Source organism: Rhododendron vialii, chromosome 13a, assembly GCF_030253575.1.
Source record: "Rhododendron vialii isolate Sample 1 chromosome 13a, ASM3025357v1".
NCBI classification, from domain to species: domain Eukaryota; kingdom Viridiplantae; phylum Streptophyta; class Magnoliopsida; order Ericales; family Ericaceae; genus Rhododendron; species Rhododendron vialii.
In genome coordinates this window covers 14,314,461-14,333,757 of record NC_080569.1, presented here as the reverse complement: position 1 = coordinate 14,333,757, position 19,297 = coordinate 14,314,461, and the positions used below count along the sequence as shown (strand labels likewise).

Genomic DNA, 19,297 nt, shown 5'->3' with positions numbered 1-19,297 from the left:
TTATTCCTTTTAAAGTTTTGAGCAAGGTTAATTAAACTTCCTAATCAACATATATGCACTCCTTTGGGGCTAGTCCATTTAGAGTTTTGCTTTGGTTTTAATTGTGACCCACGTTAGTGGAAGATGGAATTGGTTTCCTAGGATTAATCATGGTGCGTGTAATCTGGTCTGGATACCTGAGTTTTTTTTTAAACAAAAATTCAACATATGCATGCCAAGTTTGCCGACTTTGGTGACTAAAGTAGGTGAGATTTTAAGACCATTGTCTCATGGAGCCCCCTCCTTATGACATTCCTAATTGACTAACATCAATGCTAGGTAGTGACCCTTTTGGATTTTGCAGGATACCCACTGATTGCCAAGCCTAAAATACGGCACTTATTAAGCGTGACTTCGGCAATTCAAATTTGAAGTATATATTCGACAATCCTAACTGGCTACCGTCTAAAACAATTGATAATCATTCTACAACCATAAATACTTACACAAACATTTATATAAATTCATTCACATTTATATTGGGACCCACACAACTACACCTCTAGTGTGTTTTGGCCCCACCAAAAAATGCGAATTGTGTGTAAAGTGTTTGTGGTTGAGTAATAATTAAACAATTTATTTTAAATCTTGTGCTTAATGTCTTTTAGCGTACCATGTGTTGTTTTCTTGGAGCCATTTTCTTAGACCCTTCCTGCATATGGTTACAGGAAATTGCTAGCCGGCCGGCTAGGGCAGATTTCTCTCCCGTAAACCCTGTTGTTGGTGTGTTGTGTGGCTTTGCGAGGGCCACCACATGCCTTAAGTATTTTGTGAATTGCCTATTTTGTGCATCTCAATATGAAGATCACGGCCTCGTTTGGTTTTTTTCCGAAAACTGGTTTTCAGAACAAGCTAGTCTCTCTAAAACCCAACCGGTTTTCTCCTTCAATTGCCCTTGATTTTGTTCGAGTTTTGTTTTTGGAATGTGAGCTTGAGTTAAATCGAGCCGGAGTGTTTGCTCGGTTGTTAAATCTAGGACCCGAAATTTGTCAAAATGTGCACAATTTAGCCCAACCATATAGTTATCAAAAGAAAAAAACTCAGAGCCGATTTTATCCCAAAGTCCATTATCCTGTGTCACTTATATGGTCACACGTAGAACAATTTACAAATCCTAACCCAACACAAACGAACTCATACAAAAAGGGCCAATTACCACTTATATTTTTCCTGTAAAAATTTGTGATTTTCAGAGATCTAGTTGGTCAAATCTTAGTTTTCTTCCTCGTGCTTCACGAGCTGCAAATATTAAACTGCCAAACTTTTGCAATGATTTGGCAAACATTGTACTAACAGCTAACACCCAATAGTACTGTTCAATGAAAGCAATGGTTCATTCTGTGTAGTCTCGTTGACTGTCTCGTTCCGATAACCCAATTTCAGGACCGTTCTGCAACGAGAAATAATAATTTATTTTTTAAATTACAGATGACATAAAATGAAAAAATGATCCGTTGTGTAAAGCGGGAAATAAGTAACCGAACGGGGCCTACAGAGGGTAATTATTCCGTACGTAAAATATATTTTTTAAGTAAATAATATCGTAAAATAGTTATTTCTTCTCTTTTACAGTGAGATTCGTTTATTGATCTTTGCGTGTGATTGTAAACTTGATTCTAATAACGTAAATCCTTAATTATGTAATTTGCGATATTATGTTTTAGTTATGAATTTCTAATTCTCTCTCTCTCTCTCTCTCTCTCTCTCTCTCTCTCTCTCTCTCTCTCTCTCTCTCGTTTTTTTGGTTAAAAGGAAAACATGCATTAAAGTAAAATAAGAGTGCGTGGTCAGGTTGTATGTCACACCTCTTGCATCATCTAGAAGACTAGAACATTGATTACTAAATTAAGGTGTAGGGTTGTAAACGAGCCGAGCTGAGCTTTGTTGAGCTCGAGCTTAGCTCATTTACTAAACGAGCCAAAAATTTGAGTTCAAATTTGACTCGAGCCTTAACGAGCCTAGTTAAATCATTTACTAAATGAGCCTCTTTAATTAAGCTAAGCCACCATTAACGAGCCGAGTTTTTGTCAAACGAGCTAAAAACTCGAGCTCGATCTCGGCTTGTTTATTAAACGATCCGAGCCAAGCTCACGAGCTGCTCGGTTCTTTTACAGCCCTATTACTAATGCAACTTGGAGTTGAAACACAAAGGAAGTGAAAGTCTCCCGCATTGATCGAGCTTCTCGCGCTAGGATATCGATGCATTTGTTGCATTCTCAAAAAATATGCTTCATCAGCGAAAATCCGAATTGCTGAAGAAGAGACATGCACTCAAGGATGACAGGAGAGAGGTGATGAGTATCATTAGCCAAGTCATTGATCAAGTGGACAATATATGGTATATATGCATCAACTTCTACTTCCACATTTCGATGTTTCTTGCCAAGAGAAGTTTAAGTCCTCTTAAATCACACAATTCCGATGTAAAGTGTAGGGATTATTAGACCCAACTTCCAACAGAATCCTCCAACCCAACTCCCACTCGAGTCACGGATAGTCCCTCTAGCTGTGGCTTCCTCGTTGTTATGACTTCCGCCGCCATCAGTGTTAAGTTTGAGAGTACCAAACAGTGGTGCAATCCACCCGACATGAGTGCAGCGAGGCTGGGTTAGGGTTGGCCGTTTGGTAGGTTGGATAAGGTCCTGCCATTCAAAGCTTTTTCTAATTCTTTAATAGCATGTAGAGTTGTCAATTTGGACATTCTTTAGAATTAATTAAAAAAAAATGATATTTTAAAGTTGAACTAGGACCAACTGGAGAGAATACTAAAGTTTGTGGGGGGAATAGTATTTCAAACCATGGGTATTGACTAGGATGAGGCAATCCATACTTTGGCAATAGTTTATGGGCCCATGGTATTTATTCTGATCGATTTATGGGCCCATGGTTGGTCCATTTTTCTCCCAATCCACGAAAGTTTTGGTTTGGAAAGTCTACTTTTTCATCTCTGTTTTTTCAATTGTCATGAATGCATAAAGAAGAAGAAAGGAAAGGAGCACTTGTTTTACCCTAGAAGATCAAATCATGGTTTGCAACCTTTTTGCACTTCTTGGATAACAACAATTCAAAAGCATCCATCTCAATCATTCTCGTCGTGTGGGTCATGCTTTTCAAATGGAGATCTTGACCATCGACAGAGAACAATAAAAACAATCACAAACACTTTTACACGCAGACACACAAATTCATATCTCAAACAAAAGGCTTAATTTATTTGTAAAAGTGTTTGTGGTGGTTGTAGGATAATTAGGACAGAGACAACCTCTTTGTTCAGGACAAAAGGAAGAGAAGAAGAAGGGGAAAAAAAAAAAGGACACAAATTCATGGAGAGAGAAGGATGTGTCTTGAAGGAGGCAAGGACCTATTGGGTAGCTTTGCTTACAATCATATAAATCAAGGAAAATGGAACCACTATTTGGTTAATGTGTGAACTTAAGAAAAGGCTGAAAAGTTAGTTTGAGAGGTGTTAAAATTCGGCTAAGAGCTTTATGCGACCAAAACGTTGCGTTTCATGCAAATTGAGAACATGTCTAGGCCATGGTAGCAGCGATATGGCACAATCGTCGAGCTTTAGACTGCACCCTCCAGTCTTGAGCCAAAACCTAATTGCCAAAACTCTGTAATTTAACCATCGTCCAAACCCTGATCGTTGTTTCTTTATGAATCAGTTGAGTTTAATAATCAACGACAGCAACACTGTGGGTTACTCTAATCTAACGTATCCTTTATTAAGAGTTAGTACAATTATCGAGGAAAAAATTGGTTCTAAATACTACTCCATGTGGTTCCTGTGTTGGGCCCCCAACAATGCTTGAACCCTCAAGTGATATTGGGCTAACTCGATCTTGTCCATTCACTTCTAATAACTGACCAAAGGACCATTTTTTTAACTATTTTTTTGTGGTCCAATAGAATGGGCTAGAAAATGTGAAACCCTTTGTTTGATGCACTTTTTGTATCTGAAAATTCACAAATAAAGGTCGTACTTACTACTTATAGCACGAAGCTCCCGTTCGAAACAAGATAGAGGGAGGAAAAGTGGTCGCAGGTACTACATATTTTTGTTGATCATTGGTTTTCTAATTACCTGTCTAGCTCTGGCACACTTGATGAAGAGAACCTAGTCCCAAAGACGAACCAATTGAACCATGATGCATCATGTAGGTATACTAGTAAAGGCATGGGTTGATGAATTTGTTATTCAGTATGATTTCGAGTGAGCTTAGCTAACGGAATGCCCATGCCTGAAGGCACTTGCACAAATGAAGTTTAACTTTTCGCTTTATTAAACATTCGATTATAATACCAATCACATCCCAAAAACCCAAACTGTCTTCACAAAATCCACTCTAAAAGTTTGAAATAAGAAAACTTTTCCATACAGCAAAGCAACATCTAACTAATCAACTCGAAATGAAAAAAGACTGAGGTGGTTTCACTTCTACCTAATCGACTTGATATGAAAAGTTTGAGGTGGTTTCACTTCAATCCCAACATGGTTTTGACGTTGCAAGGTTGGCCACTGCTACCTGTAAAAATCAACTATTATTCCAGCTCACACATACCATTTCAAGCATCAAGTATTTTAGAAGAAATCACTGCCATTGCATTATTGGAGTTGCATCTACTAAAATGGACCTTTATACAAGTTATTCCTCAAGAGCGAAAACTAATGACCTATTAGTTTGCAAACAACTCACTATGTTGAAGCAAGGGTTTTCCCATCACGACTGAACCTTTGAGGAGGCATCAAAGGACAATCCTTAGCTGATAAATGTCGCAATGACTTGGCCTCAACTCTTAAATAATCCAAAGACGTGCCTAGAACTCAACATATTCAAAATGAGATGAGAATTGGTAAATATAATACTAAAACCTGTGTGGAAATACCATGATAAAAAGCCACGCTTTGCATCTCTCATTGCTTCAGGTCGGGACCCCGTAGCAATCCCCCAATTCCGTCTGGGCAAGCATTTTGTTCTTGGAGATACATCTCTCTGTGCTAACCTGAGCGGGTATCCAATAAGATCTGAGTGGTATGTTTCAATCTTTTAGACCTCAAAGCATCAATAAGAGGACGAATATTTTGAAAAGTAAAATCAATCACTCTATCATATACTACAACCATCTATTATACAAAAATGAAAAAGCATGCTTACTAGATCCCAATTCATCTGTGCTGCATAGTTAAAAGTTTGAGAGGTGTCATTACGGGTGAGCTAGCAAATCCTAATTTCTAAAGGCGAATCCCAATTTTTGTTGAGATGGAATAAAAAAAGTAAAAACTTTACTCAAATTTTTTATTAAAACTTTACCCAGAAAGTGTCTAAGCAATAAAAAGGTAAAAACCATATCATAGGGTGTGGCCACTCCACAGACCACTGGAACAATACCACGTCTTGCTTGCATAGATGCCGGTTGTCCTCATTCTTGTTCGCATCCCTAAAAAAATACAGTTCCAAAAAATGATAAGAGATGACTTGCATATAGAAAAGTAAAGAGGGAAAAACAAAAATCCAGCTATGTAAGAACAAAATTCAAAACTAATAGGTAACTTGCATATAGAAAATCAAGAAACTTTTCTTCCAAAGTATGTCCATACAGCATTACGCAGAGAAGATAGAAAATACATTAGGCGTCCAGTTCTTAGTTTTCCATAAATTCAGTTCATTCCTGCATAGTATATTAAGCCAAATGACCATCGAAAAATCTATATCGAATATTAAACACACTTGAAACTTTGTGGTAATGAATTTAGATCACTTTCTTTTAAACCCCAAAACATTAAACCCACACTTGAAAATGCATATTTCCTGATAAATTTGCATTACCAAGTATGCGTACTATGTGAATGCCCAATGATATATGTTGAACACGGATCCATCACAATTTTATCAAATTTTAATCAACAACTTACTCTGCTATTTGGTGAGTAGAATGCTTAATCCACAACCTCGCCTTCCAATGAGGTTGGAAACCCCAAGCGTAGGCTAGGTCATCAATAACATAATAACCGAAAAGTCCAGGATCGTACCCACAGAGAATCGAAAATAGCTTAATCGGATTGTAAGTTTTATATGATGGATTGTGGCGTTTAAGACGACCAACTTGGTTTTGCTTTAAAAAATGTAAATGCTAATGAAAAGACTAGAAATGTTCTTAATGAACTTAAAAGAGGCAAGTCTAGGGATCGTCTTTCCCTTGACAAAGGCCGTTACCGGTTCTCAATTATAACTCAAACGAGACACACGACCGCGTGCTCACGCCTGGAAGATTTAACTTTAATGATTACGTTTATTGAAAGATGTGATTAAATGGAGGTGAACCAACTTGTTTGACAAATTAATCGAACACATAGGAGGGAACGAGCCCTCGGTGAGCCGCTTGCACCGCTTGACTAAGCACCTTACCAAGGAGTTAACACCCCTTATTTAGACCAAAATGCATGTTAAGCCCTATTCCGAAAATCATGCTTTTAAGCCCAAAGGTTTGAGAACCAAATAACCACCTAAGTTCCGAGGAAAGATTACCCCGAAACTTAACCAAGTAACTACTCACACATAGCTAAAGCATAGACCAAAGCATAAAAACGAGACATTTCTTTTAACCGAAGAAATCGAAAACAAACTTGATATTATAAAGGATTTAGTCCGTACAAGCAACTTTAATAAACGAGAAATTAACAAACGATAAATACCTTAAGGAGTTCTTGAAGGAATTAACACAAAAGCTTGAGAGCTTTAATGGAGTTCTAAAAGCTTAAAAAAAACCTAAAAGTTGTATTCAATGAGAGAGAGATAAAGAAGAGAGAGGGTGGCCTATTTATACAAGGTGGCCTCTTCTCTCTTACAAAGTATCTCAAAAATATCCTAAAAGTAGCCAAAAATAGAAAATATTCCAAAACTGGAAGGTTGAAAAAGTAGCAAAAACGTGGACATTTTCTGCAGGTTGAACCGGTACTGGCCAACTCCCAATACCAGTATACAAGGTCTCCAATTGTCTGCTACAAAATCCCAACTCTAGACAGCATGTACCGGTACTGGGCAACCCCAAGTACCGGTTCAAGGTTGGCAGAACTTTGATTTTGGCCTTCCCTTGGATTGAACAGCCCGATGACGACCCGACGCCCTCTCGCCACTCAAATAATCACCCGACGGGACTTGGTGGGGGAACGCCTCACAACCTTGGGTGCTTGGATGTTTCCAAAAACAATCCTTGGCGACAAAAACCGCCGTAGTTCCACGTATTACCTGAAACTATCAAAACGCAACCTTACTTGCAAAATGAAATAAAACTAATATATTAGGGAATCAAACGTTACAAATTAAAGGACTTTAAGCACCAAGATTATACAATCTTTGGTGCTTATCACACCCCCAACTTAAACGTTGCTAGCTCCTAGCAACAATATACAAAATACTTATAGAAAAACTTAGCAATCCTTCCGGCAAAACAACTACAGCACATGCTTCAATATATCTAACATGCAAGAGCTCAAAAACAAATCGTTTATCTCACAACAACTCGCAGCAGGAAATTAGATGAGCAACTAAATGCTAAGCAAATAATTAACAAGCATCCAACAGGTGTATCCAAAATAAAAAAGGTGGATACGACACTTCCAACAACCTTTAATGCAAAAGTAAACATATCCCACAAAAAGGTGCTCGGAAATAGACGCCGTGAACAAAAATGCCAAGCCAAATATAAGTGGAGAGCACCATTAGAAAGAAAACTGAACTATACAGCCAAGAATTTACTGAAAAGAAATATGCCATAAACTAAGAATGCCAACATTCAATCATTGAATAAAAAAGGAATCAAAACGTAGTAAAGGTCAACTAAGGACTTTTAAACTTGTAATGACCTTGGTTTAACAAAAGAACGGTTAGCAAAATGGGCGGCGGCCATATACTAGCTTGGTTTATCTACCTTTGGCCGCCACCGACACTAAACTACCAAGTCAAAAGGCCACATGCCGGCCCCAACAAAAACTTCCTAAAACTATTATTTACGAATTCAACTACTAAAACGGAAAACAATATAGGATAGGTGGGCTGTCAACCACCAAGCACCTTGACCAAGTAGAGCGATTCCCAAAAACTAAACCACCGACTATAATCGTCATCCTCATACTCCTCATCATCTTCATCCTCTTCTTCCACATGTTCCTTGCCTCGCTTTCGAGTACTTAACTCACCACTGCCACTAGTTTCAACCCTGTGCTCTCTCTCCAGTTCCTCTGGAGTGGATTCTCTTATATCGGCCTCGGTGGGAACATACACATCACCCTCTCTCGCACATTTAGCTGCTACCCACAACATTGCTCTCTTTATAGCTAAGACGTCTCTCCTTGTACGACGCATCTAAGTCTCAAGCTTTTTCTGTTTTGTCAGCACTGACTGGAGCTGAGTAGCCATAATTCCCATATATTACTCAATCCTCCCGGATTGAGTCCGAGCGATAGGCATATGGAAACCAAAAGTGTCAGGGAGAGGTGGCTGGGATAACGACTTGCTCTTCTCCAATAAGCCACCCGTAATAGGACCAGAGGTTCTAGGAAAAAGCCTTTCCGGAACTAACACTCCTTGACCCTTGCAAATAGTGGTCACCATAGCCGAAAAAGGAAAATTAGGCTTTGAACACATACCGCCAAGTTGTGTCTTTGACAATTGTCTAGCCAAAGCATGAATGCAATAGGCACCATCAGCTTGAGGCCTTGAAGCTGAAACAGCTGCAAAGGGAAAAGTAAAATGCATCCATCCGGATTCATTTAGTCTTTTAGGGGTGGATTAAAAAATTTGCAAAAGTTAAACAACGGTGAACAATTAAGGAGCATGCCAATCAAAAGAACAAGCTATCAACATCTCCAGAGAATACTCACCTTTTACGTGCTTTTCTTTGTTGGGCGCTCAACATAATTTGTGGTCCAAGCAATTGCAATATCCACCTCCTAGAATTCAAAAAGCCACTCAATAAAAGATCAAAAATCATACATCACTCCATAAACCATTACAGGAATCCCAAAAATCCATACCTTGTACTCACTATTTACTTTTGCCAAATTGATTGTGGTGCTATTTTTAATAGCTCCAAGTGCCTTCCTTAATCTCTTCTACGTACCTCCCCCGATCTTGACGAAGTGAAGAATTAATCTTGTCCACAAGCCTGTAGAAACAAGAAGGCAATTCAGGAGGGAAACCAAAAACCAGATTAACTATTTTACACAAACCGTGTGCAAGGTCAATGTCCAACAAGCATGAACCAAAACTCTCCAAACTTGGCAGTGAAGCTTACAAGTCAAACAGCTTTGAGTAAACAACTTTCCCCAACGCATCTCTATTCATCGCTGCTGCTCCTGGATCCCCGCTATATCGTGATGGTTTCATTGCGAGCTGCAATTACGTGATTGCAAAGGGAACCCTTTAAGGCCTTCGGAGCACACCTGAACAAGACTTTCACTTAGGAATTCAAATTTTAAATAGAGTTCTGAAGATACTCTTTTCATGTATGTGGATGCATAAATAAGGTGATAACAACTCTGCAACAGTTCTTAGATGGAACCAAGATTTTTCATCTTTGGCATAGACGAGTCCATTTACTTCCCTTTCACAAAATCAATATTTCCTACATGCATAATTGCAGCAACTCAAAAAATTCCATCCAACAAAGGAACAAGATAATTCCAAGGATAAATTACAGGCAAGTCTAAGTAATTGACCCATATTCCCAAGAACTCCAGCCCAATCAAAAAATGAACCATCAACGAGAGCCCACACTTTCCTACATAGACTTGCATGTAAATAATAATAAAAAAAACGAAAGAAATGAGATACAAATTCCAATCACAGATCCACATGAACAGAAAAAGAAACGAGATACAGAGTAGAGTACGATGCATGTGAGGATTCATCTAAAGAAGACGTTGAAACCCATAAACTAAATCCCTTGGTACAAACAGCATTCTAAAACTAACACGAGAAATTTACATCAAATCACGATGAACTAAAAATTGAAACACCCAAAAACATACTAAAAAGAAACTCCATTTCTCCTTTAATCAAAATCAACAAAAAGAAAGCCAACAACCTAGATTCAATTTCATATACCTGGATCAACAAAAAGAAAGCAAACGACCTAGAATCAATTTCATATACTTGGGAGGTCCGAAATTCCGACGAAATGGAGGTCCAAGATCCTGATTGGAACAAAGTTGCACCGGTTGAAGAGAGAAAAAGGAGTGTACAAGAGATAACAAGGAGAAGTCGCTGTGCAGAGACCTATGTTTCCCACCACCCAAATCCCCAACAAATTTTACCAAAATACCCCCTAGCTAAGGGACAAAGAAACACAATACAAAGGGAATTTGGGGCAAATTTTCGAAAAGTAAGAAAACCCTTTAAAGTAATCTGTAATTAACATCCACAATGCATGAACAGTTTCTCTGGCCCACGCCCAGAAATTGTTAGATGCAAGAAAAAAGAGACTAGAACGTGATTTGAAGGGTCTCAACGAGAAATCAGCAAAAAATATGACCAAGAAGAGCTTCATTCGAGAATTTTTCATTGAACGGTTCAATAAAAAAGTGCTCAAAATAAGCACTTCCCGATCATATTTTTTTCTGATTTCTTGCGGGGTCACGTTTTGATCATATTGAGCGCTTCAGATCATCAAAATTTGATCGGGATCTATGAGGTCCGCACTTAAGCTAAGTAAGGGATCCCTCATAAAAAGAGGACTGTTATATACATATATTGGTATTAAACTTGATTCCACCAACAGATCTTTAACTAGTCACTAAAATAATGTAATCTAAACGAATAGCTCCAATCTACTGTATTCATAATTACAATCCAAGAGCTTCTACCCACAAGCCTAATTTCGTATGAACCCGAACAACTAAAAAAATGTGTTTAAAAGTACCCAAAACAGTGCAATAAATCAACTATGAAACTATTGACCATGTATGTAAATAGATCACAAACCTACAACAAAGCGAAGGGAAGAGTTAGTTACTTTTTTCAATCCAACAACAGAGCAAAAACCCATAAACATCTTGCACAAAAGGATGGAACGCGAAAGAAAAAGTGTTGTGAGCAAGAACCCAAAACAGTGCAATAAATCCGCTACAAAATGATCGATCGTATATGTAAACAGACCACAAACCTACAACAAAGCAAAGGGGAGAGTCCACACCAACTAACTTCTTCCTTTTAACCCATTTACCACTTGGATCAAAACCAACTACAACATAACTCCTCCAAACTTCAGGAGTGAAATGGGCCATCCTTTTTCTTATCATTGTTGGACAATCCTAAACAAACGCCATTTTGAGTCGAACTCAAATCATGTCATTACGAATTTACACAACTTGATCAAAGGGATCATATAATTCCCAAACACAATTTTAGTCGGAGAATATTAATCAAGTGGGGTGGTCTCTAGCACCAGTGGCTTTTTTAAACTTATGGCCTATTTGGCGGCCGGATATGCCAAGCGCCCTGATTTCATCTCCCCCTCCTCCTCATCTCCAGTGTTTGGCTGCAAAAACCCCTACCTGGATTTGCCCCCAAATTTGGCTCGAGCCGGATTAGTAATCCACCCGCAGGTGGATTACCCCTGTCGTTGGTGAAGCGGGGGTGTGCAGGAGTGCTTAACGACCATTTCGCCCTTGCTTATCTACGTAGAGAGAGAGAGAGAGAGAGAGAGAGAGAGAGAGAGAGAGAGAGAGAGCCTACTGTTGCTGCACTACCGCGGCGAAAAGAAGAATGAAGAAACCGTAGCCCTAATTTTTTGGTGGAGCATGTGTCATTCACATGAAACATTTTATGTTTCTATATAAAAATTATGCTTTGCACCTTGGAATTTAGAGGTTCCAACCATAGCACCATTAACATTCACGTGAATTTATGTTTCATGTTACTACAATTTTAAGGTATCAGTTATTCCCAAATTCATTTAAAACTCTAACGAGATTTAAAATTTATTCAAACTAAAATTTATACATTCGTTATATATACACATATATATATATATACACACACACACACACACACGGTCCGGTTCCTATCAGGGCACCCTGACCGGAGTTTAGGTTTGGACCACCACTCAACCGTTGGATCGTGTTTTCCATGGTCCAGATTTTAATAAAACTTTTCTAGGGAAGGAAAAGTTAATTGTTACCAGTCAAACCTTCCACAAATCCGAACCATGAAAACACAATCCAACGGCTGTGATCAAAAGTCCGAACCTAAGCTTATATCAAGGCGTCCTCACAATTAACTTTTCCCCAAAAAAGTTTCATTAAGATCTGGACCATTGAAAACACGATCCAACAGCTGAATGGTGGACCAGACCTAAGCTCCAGTCAAGGCGCCCTAATAGGAACCGGACTATATATATATATAACTGAAAAAAGATTAGTGGACAGAACATTTGACATATACCTACAGTTTACGTCAAATAATACGAACCCATAGGATTTGTATATGCCCGAATATCTAATGTGTATTTCATTTGGGTAGAAAGGATTCAATTGAATATCAGTTATATGGTCTCTCTAGATATATATAATCTAATAAGATGCTCATTTTTGTACAAACGGCCCTCAAGGAAGAGCTGATGAATGCAGCATTGCAGAAGAATGAGTTCTAATTAGGTGTCAGGTGCAATTGCCAAATCCATCCAATCTTTTAAGCCCATTTGCTAAGATGATTTAGAGAGAGGGAGATTGACCTAAGGAAGAAGTTTGTGAACAAATTGTACAGACTTCGAAGGATCCTTCATACGTACATATGCATCTAGTTCGACGCTCCGCGGATCACCTTGTCAAATCTGTCCCCAAGTCTTGCATCTCTTTCTCTCCCTCTCTCTCTCTGGTTTATTTTCTAAATACAACAATTATAGATATTGTTTAAATTGTGTAAAAACGACAAAGGATATGCAAACAAAAAAATGATATAGTAATATATTGAAATCAACAAACCCAACAATATAACTAAAACATCTTCATGCCCGTTAGTTTTCATGTGGAGGAGGAATAGTTGAATACACAAAGATTAAAATGTTCTAAAAGTGGCTAGGCAGGCAATCGGCCACCCCTCAAGCTTCGAGGCCTAATAATCGGCGATTAATCGGTGCATAGCAATCAATAATCAGCTATTAATCACTACATAGCAATTAGTCGGATCTAGTCGGATAGGCCCCACCAGCGATTATGATGCAGTAGGATTTAGGGGTATTGTTGTCATTTTAGTGTCTTTAGTGTGTGTAGGGTTTTGAGTCTATAAATAGATATCTTGTGCCCTCATTAGTTAATTTTTGATATATTGATAATAGATATTTTAGAGCTTTTGCACCTTGTATTCCCTTTTAAGAGATTTATCACTCTTACGAAATCTGTCCTTGGCTTGGTTTGCATCATTTGGTATCAGAGCTTCTAGGCTCGATCCCCATCGTTCATCTCGCTGGAAACCAGAGCCTCGCTGGAAAATCTTGCCGGAAAACCTCGCCGGAGACACCATTTCATTCCAAATCTCCAGATCTGCTCAACCCAACCCTTTAAACTTCGATTTCAACCCTCAAAACTCTCCAATCCACTATTTCGGAGCTGATACTTACTGTTTTCAGACATCAAAACCCATTTCAAAGCATTTCGAGCTTGCTACAGTGATTTCAAGCACTGTACGACCATTTTCAGCACTGTTCATGCATGACCCAGTGTTCGAATCTTCATTTTGGCACTGTTCACGCATTCGAATCTCTATTTTTGACCAAATCTACACTCGTTTTTAGATTTTCGAGCATTTTTGCACTCAATCAAGCCTGCTACAATGAATTTGAGCATTGCTACAGTGATTTTGAGCTCAAAACGGTGATTTGGAACCAGATCTGTCTGTTTCAAACATCAAACAGGTGATTTCGCACTCGATTCAGCCATTTCGGAGCTCAAAACTGAGACCCATACCTGCGTAGTGCTCCTACGGTGTTCGAATCACTCGATTACAGTTCGAACAGCCTTCGATTGACTTCGAAACTGTTGATTAGTGTTGAACAGCCTTAGATTCAAGTGGAATTTGTCGATTAACCCTCTTTCAGCATTCAAAAACAACGGTAAGGACCTTTGAACTACTCTTTGGCACTCGAATATGAAATTTAGGCTTGATTTTAGCTGGGTTTGTCTCGTTTGTTGTTGTTTGCGGCAATTTATTGCGATTTTATTGAGGATTTGTTGTTTGCTTGTGATTTGTGGTGGTATGAAGTCTTGAGTTGACTGGGTACTAAGTTAACTTGGTCTGTTTGGGACTGAGTTGACCAGGTCTACTATTGAGTTGGTTGATTTTACTATTGAAATGGCTCAAAAAAGTAGAGGAAGAGGGGAAGCCAGAGGTAGAGGATTTTTGGTGAACAATGATGAAGAATTGCAGGTTATTCCACAATGTCGAAGGGAAAATGATTGCAATTCACATGAAAATAGGAATGAGATTAGAGAGTTGAGTGAACAAGTTGCTACCTTGTATGATAAGGTGCAACTAATGTTATTGAAAAGAGAAGTTGCTACTTTAGAGAAAAAGTTGCAACGTTTGTCCGTTTCATTCAAGAATAGTGATGGTTACTGTGATTCCAAGTCCTATGAAAATCTCAAACCGGATGTGCTTGAGAAAGAAGAGATGAGCCTCAACCCGAATGCATTTGAGAAGGACGATGAGCAATGTTATTGTGATGAGTTCTCACATGATATTCCTATCTTTGATGAACTCTCACGTGAAGAGCTTGGAGTTGATTTTAAAGATGGTGGTTTCAAATACCTTCCCGTCTTTGATGAGTTTCCAAATGAGGAACTTGAAAATGATCTTGAAGGAATTCCCGTGTATGATGAGTATGCAAATGATGATAGTGATGATGATGATGTTCCTATCTTTGAATGTGAGAGACTCTCACGTGAAGATGTTGAGGATGAACTCGTCTTTGGGGCTAGTGATTTAGATGGTGTTCCCATATATGACAAGTGTGAAGAAGAGCTTAGTGTTCACATTGAAGAGGGAAGATTCCTTAACATGATTAAGGAAAGCTTCGCTATGGTAAAACAAGAAAGCGAGGAAGCACAAGAAGATAATGGAGTTGGTGTGTTACAAGCACAAGTAGAGAATAGAGTTGGCGTGTTACCAAAGTCGGAAGAGGTTTTTAATGTCCCGCTCATTTTAGAAGATTTCATAGAGCCAAAGCTTGATAGTTGCTTGTATGAGATGCCTCTTGAATTGTCTATGGCTCAAGATGTTTAGGTGTGTGTTACGTTAGTACCTCATCTAGCTACAAAGTTACTAAAAGAGGGGAGAGACTATTTAGAACACCTTGAAAATCCTTTGGGAATGATGTTCACTCCAGAAAGTCTGGGATATGATCTTGGACATGTGGTGACGTTGAATTTTCTCTATGCGAAGGTTGATGATTCTTGTGACGTTTTGGAACCAAGTGTAGTCACCTATGTTGAGGAAGTGTTGAGCCTTAAGAGGCATGGCAAATGGGTGATTTCTAGGCACATAAGCAAGGACGCGATGGATGTACACAAATAGAAACTCGTATTGAAGATGGGTTATTGCATGATCGTGGCATGGATCCAGAAATGCAGCCGCATGCCTACTTCGGAGCTGCATAATAAATACTTCTAAAGTTCTATGTTTTCCTTGATTTAGTTGTCTTGAGTCATTTTGTCCAACTTGAGGACAAGTTGTTTTCTTTAGAGGAGGTGTATGATGCAGTAGGATTTAGAAGTATTGTTGTCATTTTAGTGTCTTTAGTGTGTAGGATTTTGAGTCTATAAATAGGTGTCTTGTGCGCTCATTAGTTAGTTTTTAATATATTGATAATAGATATTTAAGAGCTTTTCCTCCTTGTATTCCCTTTTGAAGGATTTATCACTCTTATGAAATCTATCCTTGATTTGGTTTGCTTCAGATTAATCGCCGATTAATTCCGATTTTCTAGAAGACTGGAAGATAATGTACTTTACACTCACATATCCCCAAAGTTTTTAGCACAAAACCATTGTTTTGGGTTATACACATGGATGCATTAGGAGCATGTGTGGTTAATAATGGGTGTCAGTTTTCTTAACAATGCTAGTGGAATTCAAGGTTTTCATGGTATATCCTTAAACTCCAAGTTGTAGTGATTGATTTCTAGAGCAGATTTCAACCGAGATTTGTGTTGCTTTGTGGGATGAGATCAGAAGGCTAAAAGATGGGACCTTATAGTAGTGTAAGAATTGGTCCTAGTTTTGGTTGCTGTTTCAGAGCCCACACTCCAACAAAAGAAGGAACAAAAATTGACAAGAAAATGAGAAGATAATCCAAGACAACTTACCTCAAAATTCAGGAGAATGTGATTGCTAAAAGGATTTTCGTGATAGCCTTTTTAAGAATGTATCCAAAACAAAATGACAAACATAACATCAAATAGACTTTAAAAAATAAAAATAAAAAAGCAATTTGGGGAAAAATGGAAGCACGAGATATTGTATCCAGAACTCAAAACGAACCTCCATCTTCGTTCCACATCCAAACATGACAGAGTATCAATGTAAGAAAATAAACAAAAATTAAAGTCGAGATCGATTACACAAATATAAAGATGGGGATTTGGTGGATTGTACCTGAAACCAAACCACTACAACCAAAGTAGAAAAGATGATAAGTTGCAGGATACATCCACATAAACCCTCAATTAGTACCTGCTTCCAGAATTGCCGGCAGCAAATCCATGTCGAACACCATATGGAGGCATCATCGCGGCAACCCCAATAACCTCTTTGAGCACGACACCCGCCATCTCAGTGATTCCAAGATAAACATCAACTCTCCATCATTATCATGAGAGGCAGGAAGGATAAAGTGAAAGATCAGGTGAGGCCATAGCATATTTCAGCATCAAATTATCAAAGCTTTTTAACAACTGTATAGCAATTGTAATATGTTCACACACACAAAAGAAAAGGCAACAGAATCACAATATGAGGGAGAGAGAGAGAGACAAGTACCTTGGACGCCAAAACATTTGGGCGACCCCAAAGGGATCAAAAGGAGCAGATGAAACCCAAGTCGTCTTTTTAAGCACTAGCACTTGTCTGCAATACCACAAGATAATTAGATATAACCAAATAATGTTGCCTACAAAGCTTATATAACATAAAGAGAGCAAACAAAAACCGCAGCGAGGAAAACGCAAGAATCCATAGGGAAAATGAAGGATTCTACAAATTTTGGCTCTGTTAGTTTGTAAAAGTAACAAATCAAATTGATACTTCCTTTTCTTGTTTTATTTTTGCGTTGCTTGGTTAAAGATAAAAGTAAAACATGTAGAACTTATCCCTATTTTGGTCAAATGAGGAACAAACATTATTCTAAACCTAAAAGATGAAGAGACAAAAGCAGAAAACGAAGAAGCAATCGAAGAACAAAAAAACGAAGATGAAGCAAACAGAGACAACCAATCATAAAACTTTATAAGTTTGAGAAAACTTTCATACAATCAAAGCAAAACTTTTGAAACATCATAAGAGATCGATAGAGATAATGCATAGAAACCTTCGGATTCACCGACAGAGATAATGCATCGTCGGAATCTATCCCTAAGAAATATTAGTAACTACATTGTCGTCGTCGTCGTCTTCTTCTTCTCCTTCTCTCTCTCTTTCCAATTGTTATTAGTAACTTCATCATCGTCGTCGTAGTTTTCTTCTCTCTCTCCGATTGTAATTTCTGTCCCCTTCTACAACAGGGCTGGGATGCACGGATCACACGTTTTTTAGGTGAGGGGGTGTCCTTGGCTATAGAGTGTTCTAGAAGAGAATAGTCCAGAAGTGCTAGGGGAACCCAAATTTTTTCTCTTTATTACACACGTGGGTGGGAGTGAAATTACCGTAATGGACAGAACCAGCAACACGCACAGCCAGCAATCAAAGGGGAAATTGGTTCAAAATTGAAAAATTGGTAAACGAAGCACTAGCTCTTTTTATATAGGTAGGATATTGACTGGACAATGCAGTAAAGAGAGTAGAATTTACGTTGCTTGATTATACACCGGTGATCCAACTAGTAGCAAAACTAGATGTGACAATGATATCTAATACCGATGTCATTACAATTGGGTCAACAGTTATCCCAAAACTTAAGTTGTTAGCAAATGACCCACACAATGTTTGCCAAGATGTCCAACACCATCCCTCATGCGCAACCTCATCTTGCTCGTGTAGACGGATACATTCATACATAGTGCGAAACAAAATGTGAAAGGGAGAAACATGATGCAAACATAGAGACTTGAACCCAAGACCTACTAGAAACCAAGGGTATGATATCATGGTCACAAATTGCCCAAACGTCAAGCTATTAGGAATGGGCCCCACAATGTATATCAAACTATCCAATTAATTACCACAGGATTTATATCTAAAATAATTACCTGTCGACCTACATGAGCATCTAGAGCACTTAAAGGATCATCAAATATATAAACATCTGAATTGGAGAATCCAGCTCTTACCATGAATATCTTACCATGGATATGGCTGCTTTTGACCTCCACTAATATTAACCCCTCTTTCACCAATTTCTATAAGATCACCTCCCTAGTAAATAAGCCATAATAGGCACAAAAGACATAATTTCAGAAACGGCTCATAAATAACAGTAAAAGACTCTTGAGCTTTCATGAGAAAATATCAAAATAATAATACTATGCTTCATACTCATAGAAAGCAATTCAAGGTGATGCTGCAATGAGTCACATCTATTGTCCTCTTGTATCTCGCAAGCTGAAATAAGATGTTCTCACATACCTGAACCATGAAAATGAAAGTCTCAAAGTTACATTTCACTAAATTGCGTGCATACAATCATAATTGCGCACATTGGTGTCAAATCACAAATTGACTGGTCCATTGCTTTGATGAAAAAGTGAATTATGAATCGTAAAATTCATTAATTTGGTTATAAAATTATAACACATAGTTTTATATCTGTCTATCCATGTACATATGCTCATCACTAATCACTTTAACTACACTCGATGTTACATATGCATTAGTAGGATAAAAATCAATGTAACTAATTGATTTCTTGTTTTCCTTATCATTTCATGCATTGTTTGAACAAACCATTGAACCAAAATTGAATCATAGCGGATCGCATGAATCGTAGTGAATCACAAAATCCATTGCAAGATTTTTTTAATTTCTGATTCAACAGCAAGATTCAGATCG

At 38.2% G+C, this 19,297-nt stretch overlaps 2 long non-coding RNA genes across 3 annotated transcripts; both read right to left on the bottom strand.

The window, feature by feature from the left end:
• Positions 1-8,688: 8,688 nt before the first annotated feature.
• LOC131313245 (uncharacterized) lies at positions 8,689-9,468 on the bottom strand. Of its 2 annotated transcripts, XR_009196142.1 has the most exons (4): positions 9,337-9,468; positions 9,088-9,207; positions 8,924-8,992; positions 8,689-8,773 (listed from the first exon to the last, which is right to left on the bottom strand). It is a non-coding gene; the product is annotated as an uncharacterized LOC131313245 (long non-coding RNA). The 2 variants fall into 2 exon arrangements; XR_009196141.1 differs by lacking the exon at positions 9,337-9,468 and having other exon boundaries at positions 9,088-9,223.
• A 7,063-nt stretch (positions 9,469-16,531) lies between these two features.
• On the bottom strand, positions 16,532-17,198 carry LOC131313244 (uncharacterized). Its single transcript, XR_009196140.1, has 2 exons — positions 17,075-17,198; positions 16,532-16,894 (listed from the first exon to the last, which is right to left on the bottom strand). It is a non-coding gene; the product is annotated as an uncharacterized LOC131313244 (long non-coding RNA).
• Positions 17,199-19,297: the final 2,099 nt, after the last annotated feature.